Consider the following 18457-nt stretch of genomic DNA (forward strand, 5'->3'; position numbering starts at 1 on the left):
TGCAGAGCTTAAAATAGCCGACAACTGTGAATGCGTGCTCGAGTGTGAGGAGGGAGTGCGGATGGTCCTGTTTTTGCGTCAGCCCCTGCCATGGCAACCGGGCTTTTGCTGCCGAGAGTCTCCCCTTCTTCTTCAAACGTTTCTTTCCATTAACATCAAAGCAAACTGTCCACAGCAATATTGCTAATTGTGCTCAGTGTGAATGTTAAGATGCCTGATTATATTGCAACACACCACAAACAGAGGAAGTAAACATGCGTATACACAGCACACCAGGGACAGAAGAAGAGGCTGTGACAAGTATTATATGCCCGCTTTATTTATTCCCCTCCCTTTGTCTCGCGCTCCCTCTCTCTGCATCTACAATGAGCACACTGCCCTTATTTACAGACCTCTGTCTGCCAGCAGATGCGAGGTAATTGAGGTTGTGTGAAATCTAATTTCTGAACTTGCAGTGATGAGGCCGATCAAGACAAACACAGTTCATTTGTTTGATCAAACTATGAGAAGAGAGGCTTTAAAATGATCATAGGAGGGAAAAGTTGATGAGGTGTCCACAGATCAGCCTGGTGGTAAATAAAACATACTTTAAAAGACAGACGGGCTGAGGACTGCTGGGTTCACCTCTAAAAGGGACCATCAATTTTAGCAGCTTTACAGTTACTTGTGTTTTCTTATTTTTTATTGCAGGATGGATTTACAGCCAAGGCCTTGGATGTATCCCCAACTGACAGCTTCACATCTCAGAATGGGAAAAACAGCCCGGCTCCAGCTGAGTAGACTTCTGGAGCCAGAAGAGTGCAGCAAGGTAAGCTCAAGTCGCGGCACATTATTGGTACTGCTCAACTTCCCACACAAGCTCAGACTCCCTGACATTCCTCCCCCCTGTCGGTGGTGAAGCATCAGTGAGACCGACCTGTGCTGTGTAGCTGTGAGCTCAGGCACTGAGCCTGTCCAGCCCCCTCAGGCCTGGTACAACACCTGTCCTCTTTTGGCCTCTTCATTAAAAAGCGAGGGTAAGCAACCAGTAGCTGCAGGTGAAATGTGCCTCTGTTGATGTCTCTCTTGATATCATTAGGTCAGATTTTATTGCAACAAGTTTCTCAAAATACAACAAGGGAGAAGTTTTAGAGTTATACTTACAGAGAAACTGACACCAGTGTAGTGTCACACAAGGATGTTACTCACCTTGAATAGCCTAATTGAGCACACTCGGTAAGACAGCAGACACAGTTTTTTTACTGCATTAATAGAAGGGTGTTTTTCTGAGAGTAAATAGCATTCTTTAATTAAATAAGTCTCTATCTGTGAATTTACACCTGGCTGCCTGCACTCTGTGAGGCTGAAGACAGATATCTATCTCTGCCTGCATGCTGTCAGCATTTATCTGCCATCAGCCCTTCAGTGAATAATCTAAATTCACTTTGTGTCTTTTCTTCTTTCCCCATTTTAGTGCACCAGTGCTATTTTTTCTAGGTGTGTCTGAGACAGAAAATAATTTGTGTTGTTTCCCAATCCAAATATGAATTAGCATTTGTTATTGTGGTTATTTTTCCTTAATAAGTGAGATTGAAAATAGAATCTAGTGTTTTTGTGTTTTAAACAAATTAAAAAGCACTAACTAGTAGAGATATAGTTAAAAATATCCCTCCTAGTTTTCCAGTGAGATCTTCTCATTGTGTATTATTTGTTGGGATACTCATTAGCTGTTGCCTGGGCAACTACTGTCCTTGGGGCCACATGAAAAAAATGACATATAACATTCACACTAGACAGAGTAAACCAAATATTACAACTTCAAGATTATATTAAACCGGGGCGCCGTTGGCCTAGCAGACTAAACACGTGCCCCATTTACAGAAGCTGTAGTCCTCGTCGCAGAGGTCTCAGGTTCGACTCCAAGCCTCAAACCATTTGCTGCATGTCTTCCCCCACTCTCTACCCCTGACATTTCCTGTCTCTCTTCGCCTATCCTATCCAATAAAGGCAAAAAAGCCCAAAAACATAGCTTGAAACAAAAAAATGACGTGTACGAAAAAAAAATCAAACACATTAAATTATAACGTAAAAATATTAGATCATTTAAAAAACAGGAGAACACCTCCAGCTTCATTGTAAAAACAATGTTGGTAGATTCTTGTTATTTTTATTGCACAACAATGTTCATGGGATTAGTCCTGTTGGGGATGGTGGGGGTTCCAACGTTCTCCACAGACCCCTCAGATGTTTTGTTCTTACCACAGAACATCCAAAACCCAAAGATCTGATCTGATAACTATTCAAAAACTCATTAAAAAAACAGTCCATCTTAGCTGCTCAAACCTAAAAGTATGGGTGAAGTTTTTTGGCACCTTTTTTCAGAGATTTCAGTTTTAAAGGGTTGTTGGATTCATTTTCTAACAGCTCATTTCTCGGCTGATCGTTGTTGATCGCTGATCTCTACCACCCAGAGTGTCAAGTTTTCCAGTACAGTTTCACACGTATCTTATTGTGGTATTAAGAGGCAGTCCCTGCAAGACTTCACATGCTGTTGCTGTGAGTTTTTCGTCCTGAACTGCTTGATTTCACTGCAGCTTAAAAAATAACAATACTATATATAAGTGTGTGACACATCTCACACCTACTGTTAGGGATTGGGACAAATGCTCCAATAAAGCCATCTATTAGCTAAGTGAACTATCAGTCTACTGAAATCTCTTTTAGTCTATGAGCTTGGCAAGAAGTCAAACAGAATGTGAAGAAAGTGAACCGCAACTTAAGTTAATAACCATGGGGCGATCAACGTACACTGAGCATATCCATGTGCCCAGAGGCCAACCAATGGATGTAATTATTGTATTAACAGTGTGTTTCTCATTAGTGATGGTGCTACGCTGGTATCAAACCATTTATAGAAGGTGGGGGTTATTATCCCATTAAACAAACATGTGACGGTAAGCAACAAAGTTTCTGATTGGTAGAGAGTAAGGAACATAGACTTGGCTTTGACAGCAATGGGTATATGGTTTATTATTACAAACTGACTGTGTTAGGTTTTCAACTTCAGTCACTACAGATTGAGTTTAGTGATGAACATGACTGTGCATTGAGGAAAAAGGGTGATTTGTCAAATTATGTGGAAAAGTTAGGGATGGAGCAATCCCAGCGATGGCAGGGAGAACTGGGATTGGTTAAATTTGTGTGAATCATTGGGACCACAACACAGTAATCACCTGAAGGGACTTCAAAGATTAAACAAAGGAAGAAGAGAGACTGTACAGCAGGGGATCGTCAGCATGCAGTGTCTTCTGCTCTACATGCAGTCTGCCTCCAAGTGCTCGGTCACAGCCTGTGTCTGGTGTCTGTCTCGTATCATGTTGAGGTAATGTTATGTGATTCATGACAAATCAAATTGCAATCACCTTGTCTACCTTTTCCAAGGTCTTTGAGAGGGCAAGACAGTCTGTCTCCCTCTTCTTCCTCCCACCAGTCTCAAAAGAGACAAACACAGGGAGAGACAAAACACAGACCCTGAGGTGCGTTAAGGCTGGAGAATTGACAGATGGATTCAAACAGTGAGAACAGATGAAAGACAAGGCACAATGTGTGTGTGTTTGTGTGTTTGTGTATACGATCAAAGCTAATCTCACCTATCCTCAAGGCGATCCAAAAGAACACAGTGTCACTGTTCGCTCAGCAGAGGATTGAAGTGTGAATATATTCCTGTGATTAGATTTGCAGTTCTCTTCAGATCCCAGGGAAACACAAACACAAGCTCACAGCTCTTTCAAGGAGATATCTCAAGATGAGCAGAAACAGCTTCTTGTGGAATCAGAAATCCATATTTAAAGATCGATGTGATAACTAAGATGTTGTTGAAAAATCAGACACCTTAAGGTACCAAAAACATGAATCTCGTCTCATTTTATGACTGCTTGCGGCAGCCTTTCAGTTGTGACATCTCATCACCAAGCATTTCAGCAGGATTATATATTTGCAAATCAGGATGGTATTATGTATTTTCCTTTTCACCTTCTCAACCCTGTGGGGTAATCTGAGGACTCCCCACAGATAATTCAGTCCTGAGGTTGAGGATTCCTGAGCTCTTCTGCATTTGCATAAATGTTCATAGTTCAAATATTGTCAGAGCCGAAGTGGGAAGAAAGAGATGATTGATATTTGCCCAACCTTTACACAAGGCTTATATCATGTCTTCAGTCCTGATGTTTCTTAATGAATGACGTCTTGCAGGTCCACTTTGGGACTCTGAGCTCTTCACTGCTAATAAATCATTAGACCATCTGTCCCCTTCCTTCTTAGGCATCTCAGAGGTCCAGTTTTTGGGTAGATCCCTGAGAAGCTGAGACAAGAAAACTGAGAACAGACTTGCTGCAAGCTTCAAATAGAAACTTTCCACATAAAACAGATTTGAGGTATTTTGTTTTCACACAAAGTCTTCTTTTGATTTGCTGAATCCTCATCGTGACATTTTAGCACCCTTTAATTGCTTTTCCTGTACTCCCTGTTCCCTGCTCTCTTCTTCGAGAAGCTATAATTATATTGTTAATTTCACAAATGATTTTGGAGTTGATGATTCATTCTTGGACAGGTTGACAGCTTTGTCTTGTGCTGCCAAAGCCCAAACACCGGATGGACTAGCAGAGGTTTTTGTATAAATGAGAGGAGCCTGCACATTCTTAAAGCCAGATTTTTAGGCCCACAATCATGAAGTAGTCCAGGATTGTGCTGGCAGGACAAACGCAGAGAGTGAGTGCACGTCCTTGTAAAATTTTTCTGTTGATCCTGTGGTAGCTCTTGCTTTTTTTGTGATAGCTAATGATCCATTTAATAAGCAATTCCCTTGTTTCGCTCTTGGGGAGTAAGAAACTGTGGACTTTCAGAGGCTCATTGGGTTCTTTATCATTTGTGTATTGCTTATGTAGCAACAGTAAACTATATTTAGCCTACAAAATTAATATAAAACCTATATGTAAGGGATAATGTATGGGAAATAGAACCCCTTAAGGGTGGACAATACCATGTCTTGTCTCGCCCTGTCAGGATTACTTTTCCCATTTCCACCTACTAACCATACATTATCCCGCTTATTACCCGGACCCTAACTTAAGATACAAACACGTTGGCAAAAAACATTAATAAAATATTATTTTATTGATTTAAATTGATTTATGTGTACAATTAAAAAAAAAAAAAAAAAAAAAGTCCCAGTGATTCCACGGTAGTTAATGTTCCATGCCGATGGATTCTTATCTTCCTGTTGCCAATTTAACATGAAACTGTCCTCATCCAGCTCTCCTTCTTCTCTGAGTCTGCTGTTCACACACCTTTAAAAATAATGAGGCAAATGTCACAACTTTTAACACTGCTGCCATAATCACCACTTCTGGTTTAAGTTTCTTTGTAGCGATCTTCTATATACAGTCTATGATAGCTATCGGTAACCTAAAGTTGCACTCATCCACTCCAGCGCTGTTGCTAGGATTGCTGGACAGGATCTAGTATGCATAAATCCCTGTTGTTTAGCCTGCCGAATTAGCATAAAGTTTTAGCCAAGCGGCAACCTCCGGTCTCAAAACATGAAGCCCATGCAGGGGTGTTATAAACTGCAGTTCATTGAGCGTCTGCTTGAGGCTGGCTGCAAAAACATCAGAAACCACATACACTCCAATTCAAGAATGACGATCTTTGAAGCAATAATAAACATGTTTACAGTCTGGTTAAAAAAATGGCTTAGCTCTGAATAGCTAATTTCTCTATCAGCACACAGTGTACGGGGGGGGGGAAATTTTTTTCTAAAGCGACAGTACAGATTACAAGTTTTGCCCATTTAAGGACCTGACTGATTTGACTGACAGGTGGGAACACTGTAGCTATTGGCTAGGATGCTCAAAGCCCGCCTCTTTACCTCACACTAAGTTAGGTTGAGTTCAGCATTTCCAATATGGCTTCCACCGACGATTGGCTTCAAAACAGAGCTTCAGAAACAGTTGGGTGATGTCATGAATACTATTTCCAATATTTATACAGTCGATGGTTTTAGCCACATTGTTTTGAGGCGAACAGAAACTAACGGTTTTACAGTCTATTTATGGTGCAGAAAGAAAATGTGCTGGAAATCTTTTCCACGGATCAATCTGATATGACTTGTGATCAGTTTGCCTCTGGCGTTGCTCATGTTAGTGAAAGTGAATTACCAACATTAGGGGGTTGTCGACAGGTTTGACCAATCAGAATCAAGCATCTTACACAGCCGGAAGATCAGTAAGAGAGCCGTATTTAAAAAATACTACTAAATATTCAGGCTGAAAAAAGTCATGTATAATTCCATTATTCCATTAACATTACAAACTAATTATCTTAGGCAGTAATATGTCTCAGATGGATTTTTAATTAATTCCTGAAAGAGAAAATACTTTGGGTTGTGCTATAGATTAAAGAATATGACTGATATTTATGTCAGAAGCTATAATTAACTACATTATTCTAGACATCATAACATAATTCAAATTAAACATCAGCCAGTAGCTGTTTTAGATTTGATATGCTGTCATTAAGGATGAAATTCTTCTCATTTTGAAAAGACGACAGTGGCGTCGGCCTTGTGAGCGGTAATCGTCCGACCGATTCATCGCTCTCTCTCTCTCTATTCTACATCGTGAAATTATTACTTGTACTTGCTAGAATCTGATTACTGTTTCCCCTCTCGCACCAAGGCCAAAGGCAAAAGCAACTCATTTAAACCCATAGTGAGTGTTCCAGTTTCACCAGTGAGATTTAACTGGGAGTGTAGTATGAATTAGAAGTACTGTTTCTATGGTTACCTCCAGTTAAGTATACCTCTTGCACTGGGCTGGAATAGTTGAGTGAAACTAGGTTAAATTGTTTCCTGTCACACAACTTTAGGAGACAGTAGCCACCCAAACATGAACGTGTCTTTTCTGTAGCTGCGACACAATTATCTAAATCAGTTTTAATAATAAGAGGAGACAATGTTTCTCTTTGTCTGAAGACTTCTTTGATATGTTCAATCAAACCAGCCGAGACGAGACTCATAAAGGTGTAAGGTCTGCAAGCTTTCAACATGCACTCAGAATTTAAAACCTGCCAATAAAGCTTGAAAGGTCGAGTGAATCTCTACATTTTCCGATTTCTATACGGTTTGCTGTTCCACTGCACAGGTTTCAGTCTATTGAGTTGCATTAATTCCCTGCAGCTCAAAGTGCTGTTTTTGAACAGGGGATTAAGCATCACTCTAGAGACAAAACTTTTTTTTTTGAAGGCAACTGGAAACAGTCAGTGATCTTTGGTCTGCAGCTTATCATCAGCTGTTGTGAAAGCTGCTTTGAGGTTTATTGATTTAGCCTTTTAAAGTGTCGAGGCTATCTTCTGATAATTCTAATTAAAGCAGAGCAAGACGTTCAGATACTGGCACGAGCAGCTCTCACAACACACCATGCTTAATGTAAAGTTCCCCTAAGAACCTTTAATACTTAGGTAATGACACCCTATGGTCTATAAGAATTCAAAGAGTCAGAAAATATGTTTGTCTTAAAAGACAAGACACTTACAGTATAAGCACTTACAGAACAAGGAATAATTAATAAAATATGACAAATCATATTTATTACTAAAGCTCATTAATTAAAGTTGAATGTGTTTGTTATAGTTGAGAATGTATGACATACTCACCTTTTGAGTGATACTGACTTACTTACATTAAACATTAAACTTTTTGCTTTATTAAGATTACATCATACTTAATCAGCAGTTAACTGTGCACTTCTGAACCAACATTTAAGTTTTATTGTTTGTAATGAATCTTGGTGAAGAATATTTCCTTGTTAAATCTTCTGTAAAGAGCTGGTTATGAAACCATGAAATTTACATTGATGTCTCTTTGATGTCTCTCCATTGATGACCCAAAAAAGCAACCTTGATCATCAGCATAAAGATTGACCGATTTCCATTAAGCCCTTTTAAATGCCTGAAACCACTTGCAGGGGTAAATACTAGCCATAGGGATGAACTGCTAACACTTCTGAAACAGCCTTTGTTTTGATATTTTCCAATGGCAGCTATTCTCAATGGGTGATATGTTTTGCTGTTTAAAAGAAAGTAAGGTGAGATTTTTTTTCTGTACGTAACATTCTCATGTACAGGACAAAATAAGCTCAGAGATAAAAGGTACTTCTTTATCTACAGGGGGCGCCAAAATTGACACAAACCCAAAGTTCCACAGATGACCTTTAAGGTTAAAAACTTGTGTTTAAATACTTTCAGTGCCCTTTCTTCCATTTTGTGTTTTTTTTTTGTGTATTTATTATTTTTATTTTTTTTAAGTTATATTATTTGGGCTGTTTGCCTTTTTTGCCTTTATTCCATAGGACAGCTGAAGTGAGTCAGGAAATATCGGGAGTAGAGAGCGGGACAGCACATGCAGGAAATGGTCGACCGGTCGGGAATCAAGCCGACGACCCCTGCGACGAGGACTGTAGCCTCTGTATGTGGGGCGCTTAGACCGCAAGGCCACCAGTGCCCCTAACTTTGTGTTTTTAAGATAGTGAAAGCAAAAGAATGAAGGCTATTGGCTGGATTTCAACCTCCAATGTTATTATCAGTCATGTAATTATTTCAATACATAATCTTATTTTCAATTAAATCAAAGCGTTCATCCCCGGTATCATGTGGGTCTTTATAGAGCAGGGTTGACTATGGTAGGAAAATTCTTGAAATTGTTTTAACTGTGCCAATACTGGTAGCAGCATGTGTTTACAAGTTTACATATGTGTTAATGAATATACTGTTTATACATATATGACTATTTTTAACTGTGTTTCTGTGTGTGAATTTTTTCCTTTTACTTGCACTGTTGCTGGGCATCTTCGGAGGAAGATCTGTCTCAATCTACTTCTCTGTGCTCAAAGAGTAAACAGAAAAGGGCATAAGGGACTTATTTGCTGTTAGGAACCACTCATTCCAAGGACCTTGATAAAGAGCTTTCATGAAAGCATAGTGCAATACTTGTTATGCTTTACAGTCAGAGCACAACCATCTTTGAATAAAGTACAAATATATATGGGTTTCAGATTTGATGGATAAAGTTTATGATGACTTATTTTAATACAAAATCCTCTCATAGTGTCTCAGTGCTTTGTACTGTACCTCAGGCTTCTGTGCATTAGCAGCCTCTGTGCAATGAGAAGGATGTTGTAATGCCTTCGCCCACACTGAGGTCAAAGGTCAGCTCATCAGTCATGCGAAGCGTGCTCCCAAGAGTCCCACTCACATCCTCGGGTTGCATGATTTAATGCAGCTAGACACACACTTACAGACCCGTGCACAAGAGCGGGTCCTTGAATGGGACTGGATGGCTGTTAAAGAAACGGCCTTGTGCAATCACATCAGGCGGCTGTTTGGCTGATTGACGACAAAAGAGCTGATCATTATTCCTCCTCTAATCATCAGCAACTTCAGAGTGTAGCACTTTGACATAGTAACTCTTCTTTGCTTATCTGTTCTTACAAATGTAACACACCTTCACAACACTGTAGATTTTTCTTTACTTCATATCTTTCTAGCATCTAAGTATCTACTTCTCAGACAGATAACAGCGTGATTCCACAATTTCACATAGGCTACATATGAACAAATGCAGACTCATCTCTAGCCAACTGCTTTGATCTGAAGTATTTAGTTTGGAAGATTGATTAGATTCTATCCATACATGCATAGTGGTGCCATGGTTAGCACTGTCGCTACACTTTCAGAATCTTCCTGGTTTGAACTCTACCCTACCTTTCGTTGTGGAGTTTGCATGTTCTCCCTTTGCATGTGTGGGTTTTCTCAGGGTACTCCATCTTCCTCTCACAGTCCAAGAACACGCTCGGTCGGTTAATTAGTGACTCTACAGTGCCTGTAGGTGCTTCTGCAAGTGTGAATACATGTCTGACTCCATATTTCAGCCATGTGATTAATTGGCAGCCTGTCTAAGGTGTACTCTGTCTCACGACCAGTGTGAGCTGTGATTGGCTCCAGCCCTTAACAGGATAAGGAGTTTGTAGATGATTAAAGGAAAGGATGTTTCTTTTAAGAATTTGATGATGAGTGGACGGCTAAGTGAAAAACGTAATGTTGTACAAAGAGATATAATACTTAACCTGTAACTTTAAAAAATAAAGTGGTTTGCTAATTATATTCCTCTTGCCTTTGGAAATCCTGGTAAGTTTCTCTTTATTATTTATACTCATCACTTTTTAATTGAATCCCATCTAACTTTTTGAATGCAAATGTATGTATATGCATTATGCATGTTGGAATACTCAAGTGAATAGGTGTAGATGTGTTACATTATGTGAACACAATGTGTAGCAACTCCTCCTAATGACTGCAAAAGAGAGGGAGTAAGAATTAGTTGTGAAGTACGCAAAATAATTCACACTTTTCTGAAAGGAACAGGCTAGTTAGCTTGACATACTAACACTGTTAGCATACGATAAAGTAAACAAAAGAAGATGACATGTTTGAGACCTTTGCTCTTGTCTTTTTTTATTTTTAAGTTATATTTTTGGGCATTTTTGCCTTTATTGATAGGATAGCTGTAGAGAGTCAGGAAATGTGGGGAGTAGAGAGTGGGGGAAGACGTGCGGCAAATTGTCGCGGCCAGGAGTAGACTGGCGACCTCTGGGATGAGTACTATAGCCTCTCTATGTGGGGCTCTTGGACCACTAGGCCACCAGAGCCCCTGCTCTTGTCTTTTTTAAGCATTTATTAAAACAAATAATACAAGAATCACCCATCTTCCATGAGACTCCTCCCTCTTCAAGTCCCACAACATGTCAAGAATCCAAAGCAAGGAAGCCTAATGTATTGTGATCTGAATGCTTGCCTTTATTTTTTCTTTTTATGATTTCAAATACATTTGTTTTTACAAACATTCAAATAAAGAAACACAAATAATGACAATACAATAAAATAAATTAATACAAAAATAAAATAATACAAAACAAAAGACAGAGCAGAACAAACAAACAACAACAAAAAACAACAAAAAAAACAAACAAACAGACAAAACAATTCAGTCATAAAACATAAATTTGACGGATTATTTAAAGCAAAAAACAGTGAACATAGCAACTCGTCTAATGAGAGAAACATATACCATACACATACCGATATATACAAATTCATAATTATGCACATAGGCACATGTATATGTATATGTGCACATATTAAAGAAAATTTAAATAAATACATAAATCAATAAAAACAAATGGGGTAAGGGGTGGCTGTATTGCTTTTTAATACTATTAAATACAAAGAGAAAGACAAAAGTTAGAAAAGGGGCTATCATTTCCTAATGGTTTCCCTCACGGGCTGTTAATATAAAGGAGGAATTTTTCCCACTTTGAGGGGTATTTATCTAACCTGTTGAGCAATGGAAAAAAAACCTGTTCATATGCTGCCACCCTTGCAAGAAGGTTATGCCAATCAACACTTGCCTTTATTTAGAAAATAACTGATCAGAGACGGGTAAAGAGAAAAGTCAATGGGCAAAACATTAAGACTGATTAATGTTATTAGTTGTAAATATGACAAATATGTAGGTACACTCAGAGCTTTACAAATAATAGTATTGATTTAACACAAACTAATTACAGTGAGTGTTCAGACAGAGTGTAAAGGCTCACAGTTTAAGCAGCCTGGTGACAATGTTGTGTTTTGCGAGTTATTGTCATCCATAAAACTGTCCAGGAAAGAGTGCAGTGTAGTGGTCATGTTGTAGTTACAGAGAAAGTTTGACAAATTTGGTCCCCAAGGCAACCGTGTTGGTGTCCCTGAGCTGTTACATGCCGGCTCATTTTATGTTCTTCTGGTTAAGTATGTCTCTAAAAGCCTCAAATGTAAACATCATATAAATAGCGCTTTTCTTGGCCATCATTGTTGAGGAGTCCTGCCTGTAGCAGCCCTCAAGGAGGATTTTAAAAGCTTGATGGAGTACGTGTTTTTATAAGAGAATTGAACATCTGACCGTCTCTGTTAGTGTCCTCCGGTGCAGACTAAGACAGCTGTTATATTTGTTAGAGAAAAAAGACTTCATAATGAGGCAATGATGAAGAATATGAAACCTTCACTACCCTCACAAACAGGATTACAGATTTTATAACTTGAGTTTATGTCAAAAAATCGCAACTTTAAAGCTCCTGTGAGGAACTTTTGCTTTGTATTGATTTTGGCGCCCCCTGTGGACAAAGCGTTACCTTTAATCTCTCTGCTGATTTTGTCCTGCACAAGTAGTGTTTTAGACCAAGATCTCATCCTATCACTCTCCGTGAGTATTTGCCAAGAGAAACTTAAAAATAAAGGCTGTTTTTAAAGGGTGCTGCTCACATCTGACACCTACCCTGCGGCAGTGTTTTCATGCATTAAAAATAACTATATGGGGCGCTGTTGGCCTTGCGCTCTAAGTGCGCCCCATATACAGAGGCTATAGCCCTTGTTGCAGAGGTCACCAGTTCGATTCCAGCCTCGACCATTTACTGCATGTCCCCCCCCACTCTCTACTCCCCACATTTCCTGTCTCTCTTCAACTGTCCTATCCAATAAATCCAAAAATATAACTTAACACAAATAATAATAATAATAATAACTATATAGTAGGGATGGGTCATGATTTTTAAATATCCGAATATTCTGTTACGGCTGTGTAAGGAGAGCCAGAACCCAGATGCCGAGTTGAACAAAAAATGTTTATTTACAAAAAAGGTAACAAACAGAAAATCACCTTAACGGGAAACGAGAACGAAAGGTCAGAATTAACAAAGGGTGTCCAGGAGGGAAAAAACTCACTAGAGACAAAAACTAGAGTAACTACGCTGAGCACAATACTGAGGCAGAAGATCTTTACGGGAGCGAGGACACACGAGACACAAGCATGAGCGGTAATCTTCTGGCACTGAGGAGAATTTGGAGCAGGCTTAAGAAGCCGGGCTGATTGCGGGATGAGAGGCAGGTGTGTCTAGTGAGCCTCGCTCCCGTGGAGATCGGCCCCGCCCCTCTGCATGTACCTGCTGAGGGAGAAAGAAAAAGGATCAGGAGGGAGGGCAAAACACACACAAAAAACCAGACCCTGACATATTCATTCACTTGGTAAAAATCAAAGAGTTACTGCAAATATTTTCTCCTTCTAAAAGTATTATAAAGTAATTTTTCATCGTTTTAACCCTTGCCTGGTTGTTATACGGCATTCAAGGATTCAAGGATTCAAGGTTTTGTATTGTCATACCAACACAAGCTGTCCCATGATATGGGACGAAATTTAGTTTCTCAGGTCCTGTATAAGCCACAAAGGTAGTCCGCTTTATTGTACTGTTCATGTCAGAGTCTGTATGGCTGGGAGCGGCTGAGACTACAGAGCACCACCAGAGTTCAGCAGTCTTATGGCCTCAGGAAAGAAGCTGTTCCTCATTCTGGTGGTTCTGCTTTTGATGCTACGCCAGACGGTGCCTATAGCCTGTCTCTAAGGTGTTCGCTAACCATGCAACTACACTAACTACACACGTATGTCCAGAGACTGAGCATGGCTGTCAAATTTAAACAAACACGCCACACCGTGTCACAGAAACACCGAAACAAAGCGCATCCATTCAAATAATCATCGAATAGATGCCAATGATTATCGAATAGTATTTTGGCTTGAAATGCCAATCCTTATTATATAGAAATAATGAGTCTTCAAGCTGATGGTCTCTTTTGCTCATGTAGGTCATATGGAAGCATCAGAATTAATTTCAGTGTGTTTCATAACCAGTTAAAAACTTCACACAGTAGCTTTAAAGTTAGCAATCAGAGAAGTTTTGGGAGCATTTTGAGCCACAGATAGATTAAAATATCTCAACAACCCTTCTTTGAATTGCCATCAAAGTTGGTGCAGAAATTAATGTCTCCCTAAGGATGAAATATCTTCTGGGTTTTTTCTTACAATATATATATTTTTTGCCAATTTTCAACTTCAACTCTTATCTATTCAAGGAGAGATACAGAATAAAAAACGTTTGCAGTCGTTGCTTGTCTTCTGTGTCTCTTTGATTCAGATAAGAAAATCTGTTTTTCTCCTTCCTGCACCAGTGCTGTCATGACTCGTGAGCAAGGATACAGTAGTTGGATAACCATAAACAAGCAGAGAGCATTTTTCAAGCCTATTTATTCCTTTATTAGCAATTAAATACTGAGGAAAATACTGGTTTACTGTGAGCAGTAAACCATGAAGAAGAAGAACATTAATGAAAGAAGAGAGAGCGGTGAAATGAACTTGTGGACATTATTTCTGAGGCTAACAGGAAGGTTTTCTTTTAACGCAGACAGGAGTCTAAATGTAAGATCTGAAAAGCACTGAGGCTTCGCGCAGATAAACACAAACTGGAGATGAGACGTTTCAAGGTTACTGAAGCCTAATTGGATTTTTCTTGGAAATGGGCAAATATGTTTGGGTTTGGAGGTCAGTTCATGTTGGAAGCCTGCACACTTTATGAAACCCTTTTTCAGAAATGGAGTGTGTACCACTATTAGTGACATGTAGCAATTAAAGGAACGCCACTTTGGAGCTGCAGTTTTGTGATGATTTATACATCAGTACATTGTCTCAAAGTGAACATTAGAAGGACATGGCTCAGACTATTACTGGGAGAGGGCTTGTTTAACCTTGTGTTTGTACCCATCATACCACAAGAGGAAAATTCTTCTCATAAACAAGTCAAGTCAAATGTATTTATAAACCAAATCTAAAAACACAGCAGAAGCTGACCAAGGTGCTGTACAATACAAAAAAAAGATTAAACCAATAAATAAAATAAAATAAAAAACACAATGTGAGACCAAACCAAACAATTATTTGAAAAAGAGACAAACAAACAACAAGGAAAGCACAGCAGTGGGAATTTAAACCTATTCAGGGCTAGAGGACTCAAATGCTAAAATTTAAAAGTTTGTTTTGAGGTGAGTCTTAAAAGAGTCAACAGAGGGGGATTGAGGAGGGGACGCTGTTCCAAAGAAGCAGGGCCTAAAAGCACGGTCGCCCTTCAGTTTCTATTTCAATCAGGAGAGACACAGTTTGAAGATTAAAGGTTATTTATTACAACTTAATGAACAATGAAACTTGACAGAAATCTTTGGCGTAAGGACTATGGGGATAATTTTGTGAGCGTAGGATGTGTGAATTTGGCAGCAGAAGAAATCCCCCTAGAGTCCAGACTCTGGTGGTGGTGGTGGTTGGTGAATACTAGGAATTGAAGACTTGTGTAGACCAGGTGGAGATGGGGAGGTGGAGGGGTGTGCGCCATCAATGCAAGAAGGAAGTAGCTGGAGAGAGAGACACATTTAAAAAGACAGCAGAAAGTTGATAGGCTGACGATAAGGACGTGCCGCTGCTGATTAACCAATGACAGCTCCGGAGCATGCAGCTGGAAGCGGGTGAGCTATTGAACGAGGGAGAGGAGAGTTAAACAACTGCTGTGATTGCTTTTCTAGTCTTCCTGTCAAAACTTTCGCTAGAGCTACATTTTGACCAGGGAACTGCCAGGAGACCCATGTTAGAAGACCTCAGAGGCCTGGAGGTTTTGTAAGGGCTCAGGTGGTCAGTTGTATGTATAGGGTGGGGCTAGACCATTCAGAGCTTTAAAAACAAAAAGCAGAACCTGAAAATCAATTCTGAAGCGAATTGGAAGCCAGTGGAGGGAAGCAAAGACAGGGCTGATGTGATCCCTCTTCCTGGAACCATTCAGAAGCCTGGCTGCAGCATTTGGTACCAACTGCAGGCGGAACAAGGCAGACTGACTGATTCCAGAATACAGAGAGTTACAATAATCAAGGCGGGACAAAACGAAAGCATGGATGACTATTTCAAGGTCGTTTTGAGAAAGGACTGGTTTTAACTTTGAGATGGTTCTGAGCTGGAAGGAACATTTTTTCACCACTGATTTAACCTGTGAAACAAAAGTGAATCGAAAATGAATCCAAGGTTTTAAACAGATGGTTTAATGAAGGTTGACAGATCACCTAAGTTATTGTGAATTAATTTGGTGGCAACAAATAACTTACTGCCTCAAAGTTTGCTCTATAACAGGGTTTCTGATAACTATCGTTGTATATTTATCACGATACCAATATGGTAAATTGTCATTAAGTAAAGGGTTGCATGTCTCTGTCGAAAGCATGTTACTAGACTTCTTCAGACTGCGTCAAAACATCCTCAGTTCCAACCCTCACAGCTTCACTTTCTGAAAAAGAAGAGGACATTTCTTTGAATATTGCTTTATTTTTTCTCTCAGGGAGCACACTGGGTCAGAGAGCCGTGAATCACCGCCTGAGACACGAGGATCCAGACTTCCAGGTGTGTTAGATTTGACTCGGGCAGACATAACAAAAAGCTTCTCGTCTCAAAGATTTGCAGCTTTTATGTCATTGTTTAACATTTTTGCGATAATGCCAGGATAAGTTGTAATTCAACCTGCCGTCTTTGATGGTCTCTCGCATGTTACGTCATGTCTCCTGGTTTGATTTGTAGCTTCTTCGCGCTGAAGCTTCCAGTAGGGTTAAGCATGAAGCTGAAGCCTGAGCTATAAAAGGCTTCATAGAGGTGATTCAGAAAGTTCTAAGGATACTTCTCAGGTACTGGTACTGTGTGAAAAAAGGTGCCTGGTTGGGTTTAAGTTTGCTTCCTTTCTTATGCTATTTAATGAGCAAATTAAAAAACACAGCAGGTCTAACAAGCTCTTCATTAAAGCTTTGAGGACAGCAAATGAATGCTGTCTTTAAAAAAAAATCTTAGCTTTATGTGGCGCCATTCATGGAACATTTCCTTTTCTCTGTTTCTGTACTGGTGGAAAAGGAAGTTAAGTGGAGATCAGCACTAGATGTTGGAAGTGGATAACATTCAAATGCTACATTTTTTAGTTGAGATTCTCTTCATTTACCCTCCTCATCCTGTATGACTCTACTCTTGATACTGCCTTTGTCACTGGTTCAGTTAAAAGCCCCTGATTTACTCCCCCGCAGCTCGTCACTGCCTTCAGCCACAGCTTTTGACAGCCTGCTGTCCTGATGCTCTGTTTTATTTTATTGTCGATGCTGTAAAGAAGAAAAACCTTTTTGCAGCCAGTGTTTCTTGCACAGAGTGGAATTGATCTCAGTGCTGAGGATCCCTGTGTTGTTTCCTCAGTAATTATCCCGGACCGGATCGACAGTGAAGGCATCAATCACTGCAGAACACACGGTCGCTCTCAGGGTGAAAAGCTTTTAAACTTTGCACCAAAAAATATCTCAGGGGAGGATTGTTGTAATAATGCATCATGTTTATGCACAAACACAGAAGTAATTCCAGTGCTTTATGACTGCAGCAATAAAACGGTGCCTCCGGCCGTGACGGCGACCATGACCATGACGAGAGGAGCTTTGTGTTTTTCTCTGAAAGATGCTTTAAACATTAGGAGGACTGCAGAAAGATATTCACATAAATTCATTTTGAAAGCTTTCCCACCCAAAAAAACTCATAAAAAATTTACACAGACCTCCAGTTTCATCAGTCTGTTTCAGTGTGAGTGACAGTCGCTCTCCCCACTGAGGCTTCAGAGTGAAATCGTGATAGGTGGCACTCTGAGGCTTCTCTTGTTGACACACATCCTGGGATGAAAAGTGCAGATATTATTGACAGCTTGTTAATATTTTATGGAACTGTTCTGGGTGTTCTGACTCCTCTGTTGGCCTCTTCATCTTCTGAGTGTGTTGAACAAAAAGATTTGAAGAGCTCTGTCCCACAATGATTAACCTACCCTTTTAAAAAATAGACTTCCCACAACAGACTGCTGGAAGGCACTCAGAGATTTAGGGGCTGTTATTTGTCGGTAAAAGTGATTGTTTTTGAAGACACTTTATTTTGGTTTTGTAGCATTCTGTCTTCTCAACAATCATATCTGTTTATTCATTGTGACAGGGATAAAATAAGTCCTAGACACCACAAAAAACATATCAATGAAACTGAATGTTTATTCTGAAAATAGGTTAAAAGTGCAGTAGAGCAGGCACCCCATGTACAGAGGCTACAGTCCTTGTGCACTAGTCTTAGGATTGATCTCCAGTCCTAGCATCATTTAGTGCATTTCATCCCCCCTTTTATCTAAAGTGCTTATTCTGTGACATACAGTAGTAGTAGTATTATGTATTGCTTTTTTAAGGATAACACTGTCACACATTTAGAAATATTAATACGTGTGCAAAACGTCAAGGCAATGGCAATATGGTGTGCAGTTATTCCAAGATTACTGTGATTGCTCATTGACATCCAGTGATTCCTGGATAATGCACTTTTAAGGAGTTCCAGTTTGTTTTTTTCACTGTTTCATACACGTCCTGTAAGCATGAAGCTGTTTCTCGTCACAGCAGCATCAGGAAGCAGGCTTAACTGTGG

The 18457-nt window shown here is 39.7% G+C and overlaps 1 protein-coding gene across 1 annotated transcript in view; it reads left to right on the forward strand.

The window, feature by feature from the left end:
* The first annotated feature begins 770 nt into the window (after positions 1-770).
* Positions 771-18457, forward strand: part of shisal1b (shisa like 1b) — a 75946-nt gene continuing 58259 nt past the window's right edge. The window contains exons 1-2 of the mRNA XM_034686226.1: positions 771-808; positions 16323-16384. The gene's annotated coding sequence lies outside the window, so the exon portion shown is untranslated. The remainder of the gene's footprint in view (positions 809-16322; positions 16385-18457) is intronic.

The sequence above is a fragment of the Notolabrus celidotus genome, chromosome 6 (genome assembly GCF_009762535.1).
Source record: "Notolabrus celidotus isolate fNotCel1 chromosome 6, fNotCel1.pri, whole genome shotgun sequence".
Lineage (NCBI taxonomy): Eukaryota > Metazoa > Chordata > Actinopteri > Labriformes > Labridae > Notolabrus > Notolabrus celidotus.